Source organism: Camellia sinensis, unplaced genomic scaffold (genome assembly GCF_055761805.1).
Source record: "Camellia sinensis isolate YWXY unplaced genomic scaffold, ASM5576180v1 Unanchor1, whole genome shotgun sequence".
NCBI classification, from domain to species: Eukaryota; Viridiplantae; Streptophyta; class Magnoliopsida; order Ericales; family Theaceae; genus Camellia; species Camellia sinensis.
In genome coordinates this window covers 27,207,877-27,225,569 of record NW_028128987.1, presented here as the reverse complement: position 1 = coordinate 27,225,569, position 17,693 = coordinate 27,207,877, and positions in this window count along the sequence as shown.

Genomic DNA, 17,693 nt, shown 5'->3' with positions numbered 1-17,693 from the left:
AATCAAACAATTAATTGAATTTGTTGTGTTTTTTATTTTATAAGTTTTAATTCATTAATTATTAATGTTGGAGCATTTTAGAAAATATAAGAAAAAAGGTCCAAAATAAAGATTGACAAAATGAGAGAAAAAAAAGGTTTAAAAATAAATTTTTGAAAAAAAAGTTCAATCCGCAAACCGCCCGCAACCACCCGCACATCCGTGAACTCTATCCACACAAACCGCAAACCGCATTGCGGGCGGTTGCGGGTTGACTTTTCCCCAAACCGCATAGATGCGGGCGGGTCCAAACCGAACCGCAAACCGTCCCAAACCGAACCGCGGACACCCCTAGTAATACTAGATGATCTTCCCTTTGCCCTCATGCCATTTAGTTTAGGATTGACCGCTTTCCTAGTGATGTCCCTTAAGGCCGAATCATACGTGACTGCAGGCAACATACCAAAGTAGCAGAACATCAACCCCTTACCTTATGACATAGTCAAAAGTCACAAAAGGGTACACAAATGAAAATCATATCAATAATGACACGTAAGACTCACACGGTGAGGAAACAAGGATCCATTCTCTCAGCTCATTACTTGGTCGCCAAGCACATATAGTATGAATACATGCTACAGTGGAGTAACTCTTCCAAAAGAGTGACGTCATACTCGATACACCGTACAGATATTAGTCTAGTCGTTTTCTAGCGCCTAACCCGAATTCTCTATTTGCTCGCCTTCTAGGCGCCAAATGAGATCTCGCATCTGGCTAATCATAACAGGCACAACATGGAAAGTGGGTACTAATATCCATGTTTGATCCTTAACACGACCTCATCTTGGTTGTAACCAAGGCGACATACATAGTGGATTATTTAAGCCTCTCTTGGCTCCAAATAAAAATAAACCACTAGTCTTATACTTGCTCGCTCCCAAGCGCCAAGAGCGATTGCTCGTGTGAGTGAGCCAATCTTGCCTGCTAACATCATCATCTGCTAATCATTATGACATAAACCATAATAGTGTCAACATCCCATCATCTCAAAATAAGTGATCGATTTTTAAAAAAAATTGACCACAGCTTGCTCAATTCTAGATTCCAAACATAAGCCTTATCAACACCTCTTGCGATAAGTATATACAACGGAATCTACCATGTGTGCCTCACATAAAGTGATTCAGGATCACAATTCTAGATTCCAAACATAAGCCTTATCAGCACCTCTTGCGATAAGTATATACAATGGAATCCACCATGTGCGCCTCATATGAAGTGATTTAAGATCACTACCTCTTGCGCAATAACCTCTCTAAAGATATTTTGGTGATCAATTTGCGTTCATTCTTGATGCGCCCAACTAGCGCATATGCACCCAAGTAGCGCATTGAATCTTACAAGGAGCAAATTAATATACTACTAGTAAAGCATTCTATCCACAGTCTAATGAGCAAGGTCAATGTCTAAACAACTCAGTTGACCATTTACCAAAGATAACACTTGTCATGCCGAATACGCCCATAAAGCGTACTTTAGGTCCCACAACAAAGAAAAGATCAAGGAATATAGGTCATCTGTTTCTCCCAAAGACAATCCGAGGATACACTCAATAGTTAAGGCTCTAGCGTTTACTGATAGGTAAGTCAATGGGTTTGCAATTTTGCATCTAGAATCATTCTAGGATATTCCTTATGTAAGTCATCGAAGACAAAACAAGTATTCTCCCAAAAACAATCCCTAAGGATCGTACATCCGAGCATATAAATTACATCACCCATGTCCATCATATCTAAAACAGTGAACTGCCCACCATAGGTGGCGACAACCCTATAAATTCCTGGCTCATAATGACTAAGTAAGGAAAAACTTCTTTTGGACCATTAATCATGCCTCAGTGGTCTTCATCGATCATCGTTGGCCTATAATGGTTTGACGAAATCTAAGAACCACTATTTGGATAACTGTTTTAGGCTGTAAAAGATTTATTGGAACTAACAACCTTTTTGCGCTCCTAACTTTTCACCATAAAAGCAGAAGGTAAATCTCTACGGATCTACTTATCCAATTCTCTAACGAGAAAGTTGGGTCACAATGTCCACAAATCAATGTTCCAAACTTATGTCAATCATAGCCTAAGTCAAAATAACCTCACTCCCCAGGAGGAAGTCTTCTCATGGTCTACACTTTCCTCAATGGTGCGACTTTTCGGTATCTAGCGAGCCTTATACCTCAACAATGACTATCCAAATTACGCATAACTTTATAACAATTTCGCGTTATAGAAATGGTTAATCCTCAAAGACTTTGTCTTAAACTGCGCAACATTAATCCACTTTTTAAAAACAGGGGACTAGAGCCTTTGGCATTATCCTAGGCTCTTTATCATCTTGCGGAGCAATCATGAATGTTTCCCTCTCAATCACCCAGTGATGACGTGGAAAATTTTCACATTCGTTACCACGCAACTAAGAATGTAGAGTATTTTTCTCTACTGGAGTAATCCATTAGTAGGCACATCGCTCCCACTGTCCCTAGGATATTGGAAATTTCTTTCCATTCTCAACTAGGCTACATAGAGCGCTATGCTTAGAATTCTCTATCTTATAGAGTTCTAAAAACTCTATTCACGTTATCTTTACTAAGAAAACTTTATGTGACTTAGTTACACTCCCACAAAGCTGCTTACCTATATGCACATGACACGGAGGGTTTACATGACAGCATACAATAATGCGCCTCGTGACCCTATGTGTTTACAAGACAGCATACAATAATGCGCCATAGAACTCTAGGTCTTAACTTCGTAACCTTATGAGAAGTAAAAATAAAGATAAGTTGCTTAATGATTACAGATCGCCCATAGATGGCTCTCCACTAACCCATTACATAAATGGAGTGTAAAAATTTGATATGGAGGGCATTTAGTTAGGGATATAGGCAACAAACTAAAGTGCAATTCCCAGTTGGGAAACATTTTGCGCCATTATCCACCTAACATTAACAATACTTAATTCCTTATCTCTACTACACCATTGTGTTATTGAGTATTAGGAATAATCAATTTTCTAAGCATCCATTTCTCTTCACAGAGTGTTTTTTTCTAAAATAACTCAAATAGATACTCGCTACCTTGGTCAAAAGTAAATGCACGAAAGCTGTTATCTAATTGATCTCAACCTCATATGTGCAATGTCAAAAATTATCTCAAAACTTTTGACTTATGGGAGATCAAATAGTCTTGACTCAAATGCGTATCGTAATCTATAAATGTGTCGAGATTGAGGCTTAGCTATCATACCCTTACACATATCTAGTCACAAATACCATAGTGGACTAAATGCGCCAAAACAAATGACCTTCTACGATTTTCCTACTTACTTGTGTGCACCCATTGCGAATAAAGTTACACATTCACATGAGAGCAGGATGTCACAAGCGAGTGGGCCCGAGAAAGCCTACTCAAACCATCGTGTCATCATCTCATTAATGTGATTAAGTATAATAAGCCACTGGTTCATGACCAATGTCATAAACTAATTCCAATCATCTTAATGTGTGAGTTCTCGAAGACAAGTTTTAAAGGTTTAGGCCCAACTAGGTAATGACTCACGACTAATTCATATTCACTAGATCATAAAAGGATGTCATGGAGATATCAAGTGCGCCTAAGTCGCAAATTTAACTAGTAAGTGCTAATCCCCTGCACCTTCAAGTCAATTTTATTCTCCATACACTTTAATGCATCTAGTTGAAAGATGACGATACTCCTCTTGCCATATCTATTTCTCGCTTCATAGTTACTTGCAATTAATTCTACTATCCACAAGAATGAGAGAATAAGCTATCAACTATGACAGCTCCTGAAGTAACTTAAGCGCGAATTAGGCTAAAGAGTCTAATTCAACACAATGCTCTCATGAGCCATGGGTCAAATTCTTAGAGTCATAACAACCTTGTCGGTCTTGACCTTTTCATTATTATGCTGCAACGTTTGAGCTTAGTGGTAAACGTTATTCAAAAACGTTAGCCTAGCTAAGGAATCATACAAAGAAGCCCCTCCTCATGTCTCACACTCAAGTGTGGAAACAGTAAGTGTCCAGACTTAAACAAGTTGGCAATGCTAATAGATTTTGCAGCCACTAAGCACTAATCTTTTCACTTAGTGTTAATAGATTTTGTAGCTTCTAAGCGCTAATCTTTTCACATAGTGTTAATAAATTTTGCAGCTTCTAAGCGCTAATCTTTTCACTTAGTGTTAATAGATTTCGCAGCTTCTAAGCGCTAATCTTTTAACTTCACGTGATATTTCAACGCACACTATTATAGTGCATGAAATTTTTGCTCCATCCACTCCCAATAATTGGGTAGAGAGCAAAACACTGCTCATACTGGCTACTCATCTTACACTTAATGACTAATTTATTTAAGCTCGCATTTCTTGGATGACGTGACTCTTGAATGTTACTTTATCCAATGATGTAACTTTATTTACAAGTCAAATTATAAAGTCAATCTGCGCAGCCCAATAGTCAAGATCATATACAGATCTATTGAGAGCTTACTAATTTCATAACTCCAAAACTCGCCAACCAAAACTACGTAGCGTGCCGCTAACCATAGCGCACACATTAGTTTTTATTATGCCAAAAAAGTCAACAAAACCACAGCGACTTTGAGTCATGTTTCCTTACTTTGGCTCAATTAAGGTTTGACCTAAAGTCTCCATGACTTTTGCTCATCTAAAGAATGGGATTTGAACATCTTTAAGTCTAGGTCAACTAATTAACTTCCATAAGCTAAGTCAATTTAGAGAGAAATTTGCATTAGGATTAATTTGATTAGCATAATATAATTTTGCCACAAAAATTTAAATTAAATAGTGATAATATTACACAAGTCGCAAGATCGAAAATCCACTATGCTCGTAATCATCTCTTGTGCCACAGGTGACAATTATCCAAATTTTAATTTAATTTATGCGCAAAATATTAGTTTTCGGGAGTTAATCTACAAAGATTTCTCTCAACCGAATAACCTCCCACTGACTATGGCATGTCTAAAAGCATGATAAAAAATTCTAATTCCATACAATAGCATCATAATGTAAATTCACAACCAACTATGCTATGTCACAATTAATAATGAAATTTAAACAAATAACAATTAATCTTGCTATTCCAATTACAACATATTAGAAACTCTAAGAAAAAAATAACAATATGTTGTATTTAATATTCAAATTATGCCATAACAGAAACTATATCATTTCTGAAATTTTCTGGAATTTTCTGGTATTTTCTGGAATTTTAAATAATTAATAAACACACATAAAATTAGAAATAAATATTTCAGGATCTGGTAAAATGCTATAACTATACTAGTAAATAGTAAACTATAACAGTAGTCTACAACAAAAAATTCAGCTCCAGAAACTTAATCATGCAACACCAGATGCATTTTAAAGTAGAAATAATGAATTATTATTTCAGGAAAAATATTTTTTATTTTCATAAAATTTTGAAAATTTTACAGAATATAGAAAATTTAATTCTGAGTCTAATGGTCCCAACCACGCTTAAAACAAAGCTATAACGAATTAATTATGACCATTTAACGCGATTCAGAATTAAAAACAAAACAAACAGAGCCTAAACTTCAGCAGCCAAGCCGGCGGAGAAAAACGGCGCGGCTCAGCGCGTGGCTCATCTGCGGCTCAGCGCGAGGCCCAATAGGCGAGTCAAAAGCCGACTCAGCGAGCGGCTCAGCGCGCGGCTCAGAGAACAGCCCAGTGAGCGGCTCAGCGCACGGCGCGCGAGTGGACAGCGCGGTTGACGCGCGTGTAGGCACTTGTATTGTGCACTTGGCGCGTGGCAGCGTGTGAGAGTGCGTGGCAACGCGTGCCCGCCGCTGACAGCGTCATCTGGCGCGTGAGGCACACGTGCCACCTTCTGAGGTGTTTTTTAGTCCAATTTCGGTACTCCCGAATTCCATTTTTTACAACAAAAACATTTATGGCATCAAAAATCACATTTAATGAACATAAAAATAAGGTGCACCACACTCTCAATCTAATGGGTGTTGAAATTTTCCTCCTTTATAAACATTCATGTATATAATGTGTACATATATATATATATATATATAATATACACATAATTAGAGAAAACACGAAAATACCTATTCATGCTCTGATACCAATGTAAATCAAAGGTAAACGCATCGGATGAAAAATTATGGTCATACCTTTTTTTGCAGAGTCTGAATTGAAGGATCTCGTGGGTAAATCACGTGCTTCCTGAATCTGATCAATCAACCCAGCAATGGAGTGATATTACAGAATGAATATCACCCACACAAGTCACAGTGCAAAATGGCTCTTGATCGTTGTATTTTGGGAGAGAGTCAGTATATGGGAAAAACATACGACATACGTTGTTTTTCTCTTAATCACCCATATCCCATATCATATCAGATATATAGGATAATATCTCATTTATCCATATCAGTTGATATGATAGATATGGATATCCTAAGTGGTTATCCAAGTAAGTTTTGAATTCAAATTCAAACTTACATGGATAAGGTTCAAAAGGTTCAAAGGGTCATGTCACATGGGCGCCAATTTCTAACAGATACGCACCTAGAGATTTTTAGTATTTTACTTATTGCCCAATTGTTTTGACAAAAATGAAGTTTGTTGTATTGGTTATGTTTTGGGAAGTTGCATGGAATACTCTTTGGAAAGAAAAACCCATAGTTTATGCATGGCATGTCATTGCATCCCTTTGTGGAAATCATTTTTTAGGTATTAATGATATGCCTCTATCAAAAAAATAGCTCCAGGATTTTGAGAGCAAGATGCTCATTTCTTTTTGTTTATTTGTAAAGTCTTGGGCTTTTTTTGTATTGGGTGGAGATTCCCCTTTTTGTTGTGAATAGGGAAATGTCCCTTTATATATGCAAGTCTTTAGGACATTTTATTTGAACAATCGAACAATGTTAAATATGATGTTTTGCATGTTTCATTTTCATGCCACATAGTGATTGAATATAGAATGTATGAGATTCTTAGATTATCAAGAAGTGAATGAAATGCATCAGTAGATAGTGGTTCATTATATTTTATCGACTCAATTAAGAATCTGCTACATAAATGTTTTTATTTACATCTTAAACGTTTTCTATAAAAAAAATAAATTATATTTGTTCTTAATTAAATAAAGAATCAATTTCTTTTATTTATTCGGATCCTTTAGAAATTGGGGCGTTACAAGGTCTACACATTGCTCGAGTGGTCAAAAGTTTGCTTGAGAGAGCTATGTTGACAGCTTTGGTGCCCAAACTTCAAATATACATAACCCCCTTGTCCGAACTCCATTTTGGGTCGTTCTTGTCTCTAAATCGGAACCTTGGAAATAGTATTTTGGTTTTGTAGGTGAGGATCTAGGCGAATTCATCTAGAAGATCCACGTTGTTCCTAGATTTCTAGGAGGAGAAGATCTTATTGATCGTGTGTAGTTAGGTCAGATTTTAGCTCATACAATTATTTTATGCAATACAATCAAGTACGTACTTTTCAATTGTTGATTTTAATTTGTTTTAATTTTATTATGAACATGTTAGGCTAATTTATTTGCTAGGATTAGGATAAAATCGCATATCTAATTATTCATAATTGTTCATGTTAATTAATTTCTTTGATAAATATATACTTTAATTATATAATTATTTTTCTTGTTCATTGGTCTATTCTTAATTAAAAATAAGTAGAATTAGATTTTCATTGTATTTCGTTGGATTCAATTTATGATTGTTGAAAGCATATATATTTTGTGTTTTGATGGATTCAATAAATATTTTGATTTTAAACTATTGTTTGGCAAAAAAAAAAATTATTTTGTGAAAATAAATAGAGGGGGGAATTATAAATAAAAACTCCAGAGTTTGACCCTTCAAACAAAATAAATCTTGAATTTTTATTTTTTTCAATTAAAACTCTAATATTTTAATTTACTTTCAATCTAAATCATTTGCCTATTTTTGTTGAGTAAAACTGATAAAAAAGAAGAAGAAGTATTTTAGTCATTAAAATCTACGTATACATAAAATTGAGGGGGGAATTATAAATAAAAACTCCAAAGTTTGACCCTTCTAACAAAATAAATCTTGAATTTTTATTTTTTTCAATTTAAACTCTAATATTTTAATTTACTTTCAATCTAAATCATTTACTTATTTTTGTTATAGCGACCCCGGGTTTGTCCCTTTTATGTACAGTGTTCCGGTCACAAGTTCCGTGGAGTTAGTGGTGGTATGTCTTGTTGTCATCCTTTAATTCCATATGTCTGAGTTTTAGGATGTGTTGGGCGTGTTTCGAGCAGGTTGGTTGAGCCTTAGTCCCTTTCCTTGTTGCCCAGAGTTTTGGTGGTACACTCGAGCGAGTACCTTTGCGCTCGAGCGGAGTTGGATTTTTGGTTGTCCGCTCAAGCGGGCCATTTCACGCTCGAGCAGAGTTTTCACACTTCCAGTATCTGTGCCTCTGCAAAACTTCTGCAGATGTATTTTTCACGCTCGAGCGGGTCGCGCTCGAGCGGGTATGTTGGCGCTCGAGTGGGGTGTTCATTGTCTGTGAAAATACTGGGAGAGGAGAATCTACGCTCGAGCGAACTGGTTTTCGCGCTCGAGCGGATGTATTTTTATTCTTGTGTCTTGGCGCTCGAGCTGGCCTTCTTGCGCTCGAGCGGGTCCAGTTTTTGTGTTTGACGCTCGAGCGTCCTTTTGTCTGCTCGAGCGGGAGAGTCGTATATCAGTTGGCAGCTGTGATATTTTGAATCACTTTTTACACTCTCTCTCTCTCTTACTTTCTAAAAATATCTTTTGAGAGCTCCTCCCTCTAGAATGTCCATTCTCTCTTAGGATTGATCTAGTTGGAGTGTTCTCCTACCCTTTGGCCTTTACAAAAAGTGTGTTGATCGTCGAGGGCTATGTTTTGGTCCGAAAAGTTCAGAGTTTGGAGCACTTTGAGTTTGGTCTTCTTCTCCTTTTGAGCTCCAACTTCGAGGTACGGATATCCTACTCCATCTTATGAGTTTCGTCTTTAAATTTTGGCATTTTGATATGTTGGGGGTTGTCGGGTAATTTTGAGAAAGTTTGGGGTCCTTGTGTAATTTTCAAAAGAGGGGTTTTCAAGTTTAAAACCCATATGAATGGAATATGTTGGAAGATGGAATTGTATGTGGATCATTGATGAAAATGGAACCCTAGGGTTGATATTGAGAATATGGGGAGAAGCCCTAATTGTTATGATAAATTAATTTGTATAATTAATTTAGGGAAATGAGAAATTGAATAGGAAATATTCAAATTAGAAAGGTATGGGATTAAAGGGTGTAGTTGGATTAATTCATCGCTCACCTAGACAAAATGTTGATATTTTATCCAGTTTGTACGTTTATTTTCTGTTTAGAAATAACTGCTTTGGGCTATCGGTGGAGGATAGTCTTGATTGTTGTAGACAATGCATGATGATTAGGCAAATTAAAACTAATCAATTGAGTATGCTATCGAGTATGGTGGTTGGTATGAGACATCAAAATTTTGTATTGATTGATTGAACTTGTATATGATAATTGTTTATATACACTGTATTGTGTGGGAGGAGATGAGGGATGTACTCCACGGTTTATTGGAAGATAGGGGATGGACCTCTAAATCGGATTTTGTTTGACATTGATACAGCACTACCATGTGTATCATTTGTGAATTATAGAAGTGTTTTGTTTGACATTGATATAACACTAAAATGTGTATCATTTGTCTTGATTGATTAAATTTGTATATGATAATTGTTTATATACATTGTATTGTGTGGGAGGAGATGGGGGATGTACTCCACGGTTTATTGGAAGATGGGGGATGAACCTCTAAATCGGATTTTTTTTGACATTGATACAACACTACCATGTGTATCATTTGTGAATTATAGAAGTGTTTTGTTTGACATTGATATAGCACTAACATGTGTATCATTTGTCTTGATTGATTAAATTTGTATATGATAATTACTTATATACATTGTATTGTGTGGGAGGAGATGGAGGATATACTTCACGGTTTATTGGAAGATAGGGGATAGACCTCTAAACCGGATTTTGTTTGACATTGATACAACACTACCATATGTATCATTTGTGAATTATAAAAGTGTTTTGTTTGACATTGATATAGCACTAAAATGTATATCAGTATCATTTGTGAAGTGTGGAAATGTTTTTGTTGACTTTGATACAACACCAAAAAGTGTATCCATTATGAATTTCGAAAGTATTTTAGTGATGAGTTATCATCTCATTAAATTATGTGACCAGACTCTGAGCCTTGTTTTCAAACTTAAAATTGGATAAGAATTGGAAAATGAATTGTAATATGGACATGATTGTCATGAAACTGTAACATGGTATACGTTGGAATATAAGTGTGGACCATCTATCTAATGCTATTGTTTTAGTCATTGCTTATAGTTGGTTTAGTGTATTTCTATTGGGCTATGGCTCACCCTATATGGGACTTTATTTTCAGGTACCGATGGTATGCCGCCTCCAAAAACATAGCTTGAGAGGCTAGAGACAGACATACTATTTTATTGTTTTGTTTTCTTTGGATGTGTTTCATGTAAATTCAAGCCAAGGGCTTAATATGTATTTGAGTTAGTACTCTCTTTTTATAACCAAGTGTTGACTTGGAAAGTTGTAAGCCTATAGGGCAGTTACTTTTGTTGTCAACGTGTAATACATTTTGTAAAGATACTCTGATGATTGTAATATAATATCTCTTTCCTGTAACTTGACTGTATGATATTATGAGTTTATTTTGAGGGCATTACATTTGTTGAGTAAAACTAATAAAAAAAAAAGAAAGAAAGTATTTTAGTCATTAAAATCTACGTATACATAAAATGTCTAACACACCATTTTTCATTGAATTTAATAATTGATATATCATTTTTTTTTTGGTCAGTTTTAGTTAACAAAAATAGACAAATAGTTTAGATTGAAAACAAATCAAAAGATTATGATTTATTTTATAATAAGGATTAGACTCTGGGACTTTATTATTAATTTTTTTTATAATTTTTTCTAAATAAAAAAGTTTTCATGATTATGTCATCCACAATAAAAATAGTTTGCCACCAATTTATTGTAAAGAAAAATTGAAGAATTAATTAATATAAATATGATGTATGTTATAGATTCCACTATCGTAATATTTTATTTATTTGATCAAATTCTTTTTAATGTTTACAATTTTGTTTCTTTCATTCTATTAAAATTCATAAATTTGCTCAACTAGATTAGATAATTTAGTTTAAATTTAATTGATTATTTGTTAACTATCAAATCTCCTTGAATTCGACCTTGTTTTTACCTTATCTATACGCCAATAAATTTGTGCACTTGAAAGTAATTAAAATTAATACATCAATCGTTGCCTACTAACCACTACCATTACCACCGTTTACCAACCACCTCTACTGCATAATTTACACTCCACCATCACTGATCTACCTTTACCATCTCTAACCTACATTCTATTGTCGCAGACTTATTGTCATCGTTCATCAATCATCTCCACTCTCGCCAATCTTTACTCCACCATCATCGTTTAGCAACCACTACTCTCGTTGCCAATCTATACTCTACTGTCATTGATCTAACACCATTGTTCATCAACCACCTCCACCATTGCTAATCTACACAAGCACCACATCATCAATCGCCTCGTTTGTTGCTACCACCGTTCTCTGTTACCATTGTCCTTGTTAACTGTCACGACTCAAACATGCCCCTATAAGTTTAGCGTCGTAACCGGCCAGTAATTCGTGATTACCAAGCATATTCAAGTATAAAATCACCAATATATATACAAATTATGTTCTTTTCCAAAACTTTTGAGATTTCATTCTTAAAGTTCATAAACCATGCAAGAAAACAATTGTTTGTTCATGAATTCTTGAAAACATGACATGCATGTAAGGATCATGCAACCCAATAGGTGTTTGCACTAAAATTATGCCATGCATGTGAATATATTACACCAACTCTTTCAATTTTCTACTTTTATGATCATATATGGATTCTCAACTTTATTTCTTCTCCAAGAACTCCTAATTACTCATAAATCCTTTCTATTTGTACTAAGATGCTAAGGAATTAGGAGTGTATCATTTTAATTTCATGAATTTGATATGAAATTTACCTTAATTTGGTGATTTGTTGACATATAGCTCAAGCTCCTATTTTTCTTCTTCCTTTTCAAACTCAACTCTCAAGAACTCTCTTCCTCTCTTTCTCTCTGTAAGTGTGTCTTTTTAAAGTTCACCAAAATCCATTACTTCGTTTTGTTTCCTATTAGATAGATGAATAGAATAACTCTAATTTAATAATAATTTATTTCCTAGGTTAAATTGTATTCAATTAACTCAAATTAAATTAATCTCATCATCTTATAATCTTAGTTACACTATATTAAATTATACTAATGTGAATTAGGCTCTAATTCCTATCTAAATATTTAAGTCTAACTTGTTAAAATTAGCAAATCAAACAGGTTTAATTTTCATTCTAACCTATATGTTCAAACAATACAAGTCAATATATCTCATAACAATCAATAACACTTAATCACATAATTAACATGTAGGAACATAATTAGTAGTTCCAATTAAAACTCAATTCAATTACAGACAATTTCAATAAATTGAATCAATTTTCAATTAAACTTCCCAAATGGTTCCAAAAATTCCCATGAGCCCATCCATGCACTCAATTTCAATTTGTGCACCCAATAAGATTGTCGATTTCGATTTCAATTTCAAAGTTGTAATCTTAACAGGTAATTTTTCAATTTGGACATATATGCACAAATTAAATTACTAGGCACTTAGTTCAGTTATAATTGACAAATAATTAATTAATTAAAATCACGATTAGCAAGTCTGGATTGTCACATTAACTGCCATTTTTCGATGACCTCATTTAAATCTACACCGATCTAATTGTTCCATTGGTAAAATTAGTTCCAAATGACTCTAAACAACGGTGAGTCTACATATCTTGCCTCCATCCCCTTCCTCTCTCTCTCAAACTAGATCAGCTGCAAACTAGATCTAGATTCATTTATTAGTGATTAATTTATCAATCTCTTGTTTTGTGTGTGTGAGGTTGTTTTGTGTGTGTGAGGTGGAAGGAGATAGGTTCTTGTGAGTGAGTGAGTAAGAGTGTGAGTGAATTATTTGTAATGTTTTACGAATCGATCAATGATAAATTTACAAGTTTTACTCTTTTTTATGTGTAAGTGAGCGAGTGTATTTTTATGAATGAATAACTAAGTGAGTGTGTATATATGTGTGTGAGTGTGAGTAACTGATTAAATGGTTTGATATATATTATGAATGATAAATTTATCATTGATAATTGAAAACATTTATCATAAGGTGGTGGGAGTAGTGATGCAGTGGACATGGACATTGTTTTTGCAAAAAAAATGGTCGAAGAATTGTTGAAAAATATTGTCAGAAAAATTTTGCCAAAGGTCAAAGGTGGTCTTCGCCGATTGCCAGAGATGGTCGGCGATTGTAGATGGCAGCCGAAGATGGTAACTGTCAGAGGAAGAGAGGAGTCATGATAGTATTGATACTGGGGATGACATTTTGATGATATTGATAGGTAGAAAAGGGGGTAGGACTCGTAAGCAAATAATTTTAGTCAATAGGACAGGCTCGTAAATGTCCCTGGAATATATCATTAATGGCCATTGGTTTGAATGGGTTACAATTTTTTGAAATGTAAGATGGTATCTAAAATTTGGTTAACTCAATAATACTGGGAAGCTAAAAAGTAAATTAATCCAAAAAATTGTCAAATTGTAATATGTTGATCAAATTCATTCTTGATATGATTCATATTATTGTAAATTTAAATTTATACCATATACTTCAATATTTGGCCAGATTTCAACCAAAGTTTTTACTCTCTAATTTTTTTCCCTTTTTTTTAAAAAAAAATTAAGTTTTAAACTATATTTGGACCATTGATTTGTGAAAGGATTTATTGAGAAAAAATAAATAAATAAGAAGATATTGAATTGGATAAGTCAAATTTATTTCTTGAGTTCTCTATCATTTTCCTTTTCCTTGATAAGTCGCTACAAATTCATAAACATGTGGGTATGTTTGGTCTGAGTTTGGGAGATGAGTTTTAGAGATAAAAAGTACGAAAAGTTGTTTGGTTTGGTTTTTTTCAAAAGATGTTTTGGAAAATTATTTTGAGAGAGAGTTTTGGAAAAAGTGATTGATTTGATGTGTATGAGAGAGAGATTTGTTTGGAAAACTTGTAAACCAAACAAGTTTTGGAAAAATTTTTTAAGAAAATTTGTTTGGTTTGATTACTTTTGAAAACTTATTTGTAGAGAATTTTTCCCAAAAATTTTTGGGAAACATTCTAAAAAATTGAGTTAACTTTTTAGAAAATTGAACTTTTTGTTTTATGTATTTTTTAATATTTTTATGAATTTTTTTAATATTTTACATAATTTTTAATTTTTATTTTTTAAATACACCTAATCTAAATATGCTTAAAAAGTATGATATTTATGGAAAAAAAAAAATTAATTCACCAAACACAAAAAAATAAAAAAATATGACGTATTTTGTTGTATTCAATGAATTTTTAAAAAAAAAATTTATAAATTTTTTACATGTTAAATATGTTAAGATTAAATGAATCTAAAAATTAAAAAAAAATTAATTAAAATATTTTTAAAATACATTAAAATATATATATATATATATATATATGAATTGAAAACTGACAACAAACAAGGTGAACAATCATAATTTTAATCCAAGAATTCTAATGCTAAAGAGACATAAAAGGAAGGTGCTATTGCCACTATTACATGTACTGATTTCAGTCATATAAACAAGGGGGAATAACAAATCAATGTACGGTTGAATTTATTTATTTATTTATTTTTTTAAATTAGTGACAAAGTTTATAAATTTTAATTATGAAAGTTACAAACATCACCATGCGTATGTAATTGTTTTTTTTAGAATTACACCTGATTTGTAATTTTTCTTATAAACAATATCATACTTTTTAGAATTACACTTGATTTGTAAAATTTTTTATAAACAATATCATGGAAAGGCTGGAAACAGCGAAAAGATAAAGACTATAATCAAGAAATAGGAATATATTACTCCATAGGTTTTTATGATAGATATATAAACCTGATGATACAGTTTGTCTTAGTGAATGGGTCGGATTGGTCCAACCTCTTCAAGCCTAGGTCCAAATGATCAAGCCCACCGGATAACCTGCAAACAAGTTCAACGGGGAACGGGGTAGTCCCCCAGTGAACCCTCCGATGAACAAGTTAGGAAGAGAAGTAAAGTGTAGAGGGAGAGATTAGAGATAGAAAAGCTTAACCTTCTTCTTGTCTTCAACGTTTGTGTAACAACCCTCATTTTAACTTAGTCATACTTGCATACATTTATGTATGATCTTGTTTTGATATGTGCATTTGCAAATCTTGTCTTGTTTTACTCGAATGTTGCTTGCATGCTTTGTTCTTGCCTAGTGTGTTGCCGAAGTTATCTTGAGCCTAGACATCTTGGAACCTTTCCACACTTAGAACTATCTTGGAACCCCATCGGTTGACCCTCATCTCTATCCTGACATATTGGCCAAGATCATCTAGGCCGAGGTGCGCGTCGCCTAGGCCGAGATGTGCATCATCTAGGCCGAGATGTTAATATCTAGGCGTCCTAGATCCTTGATCCTTACATTAGCGATTTTGTTCCTGGAATGGTATGACCTAGACCGAGGTGTGGCACATCTAGGCCAAGGTGTGGCACAGTTTAGTCAAGTGTTGTCCTTCCAAGTCGATGTCCTTGCCACTTGCTTGCCGGAGTCTTGTTGTTAGCCGATGTCGTTACTTGCCGGAGTGCTCTTGCCGTCTAACTTGTTGAATACACTTTGTCATGGTCTTGTCTAATCAGTCAGTCACCTTTTCGAGTAGAGCCAACCAGCCGATGCCACGTGTCCCAGCAAAGGGATTAAGTCAGTGACTGTCGTGAGAAACATATCATTTTTGTCACAAATCTTGCTTTTAGAGAGAGAAACTCTAGGAAGAAGGAGGAGAAGTTTAAGTAAGAGAGTGAGCTTCCAAGCTTGATCGTTGGGGTTTGAACCGTTAGATTCGAGTTTTGCGGTTAGAATCTTAACCTACTCTTGTTGTTCTTATTGATCATCTAGCTGCATTGCACGATCAAACCTGTTCTGCGCGTCATACATTGATTTAAAGTTGGTTTTAGAAAGAGAAAATGGTCTTCTTGTGTTCTTGAAGAAAAGCCTCGTTTGATTCGAAAGTTTGCATTAAGGTTCATGTTTTTGTGTTTGTTTTGATAAGATCCTTGAGTATGGGTACCCAGGTCCGTGTTTTTGAATTCATAGCATGAAATCTCAGCTTTTGTAATAGCAAGTTTTGATCTTTGCATTCATGTCCCTCATGTTCATGTTCTTCAAGCTCATGTTCTTCATGTTTATCAAGAGGGAAACCCAGATTTTTCCGACTTCGCTTTTGAATGTGGCCGTCGGGACCACATCTCGGTGAGAAGGTGCGAGACCTCGGCCAAGACCTGGTGGTTGCCCAGCATGTTTTCCCGAGATAAGGAACTGTGTTTTGTTTCGATTTGACTTAGTCTTTGAAGAATGCCAAGGTCATTTGCATGCATGCTAGACTTGTTTTGAGTAGTGCATTCAATAGACTTTGCCATGTGTTTATAGGACTGGGACTTGCCTTGACCCCGACGTTTGAAGAACTATGTGAGTGGTATTTTTAATAAAGCTATGTTATGTGTTTTGATAAAGACTTTGCTTTGCTTTGTTTTGAAAAATATTTTTTAAGCATGAATGATTGTCCTTAGTTTTGTATCTTGTATTATACTTGCTTTGATGACCTCCTCGGAAAGTCCTTAGTGCCAGGGGACTATAATGCAACTGCACATCTTGTTTTGAAAGTCCCTTGTGTTGGAGGACTCTAAACTTTCGCAGCACATCTTGTTTTGAAAGTCCCTTGTGCTGGAGGACTCTAAACTTTCGCAGTACTCTCGTGTTAAAGGGCTACGGGCCTTTGTAACATAGGTCCCTTGTGCTAGAGGACTCTAAACTTTTGTAGCACCCCTGTTTGAGATATCTCCCTTGCTTTGTCTTGTTTTGCCACTGACGGTTTACCGCGTGAATATGTTTGCCGGAATGTTATCATTTGTAATATGTTGATGCTAGTAAGCATCCCTTGAAGCTTTGAAGATTTGTTAGATGGACGAGGTCCATCCCTTGTTATATAAAGTTTTGACTTGTATTGTTTTGAAAGGACTTCGGCTATTATTCATGCAAACCCTTTATTATTTATACCATTCACTGAGTATCCAAACTCACCCTCTCTATATATATGTAGGTGATGAGCAAGAAGGCGATGACGCCTAGATGTGATTCGCGAGCTTGTTTTTGGGATTTTTGATTGTGTCGGACTGACTTGTAATTATGTCAGCAGTCTTGAAAATCATGCTTCTCGACCTGTAATATTTGTATTTCGTACACGTCGGCTTGAGAAGCCTTTTGATCAAGATGTGTGTTTTGTGTGTATGT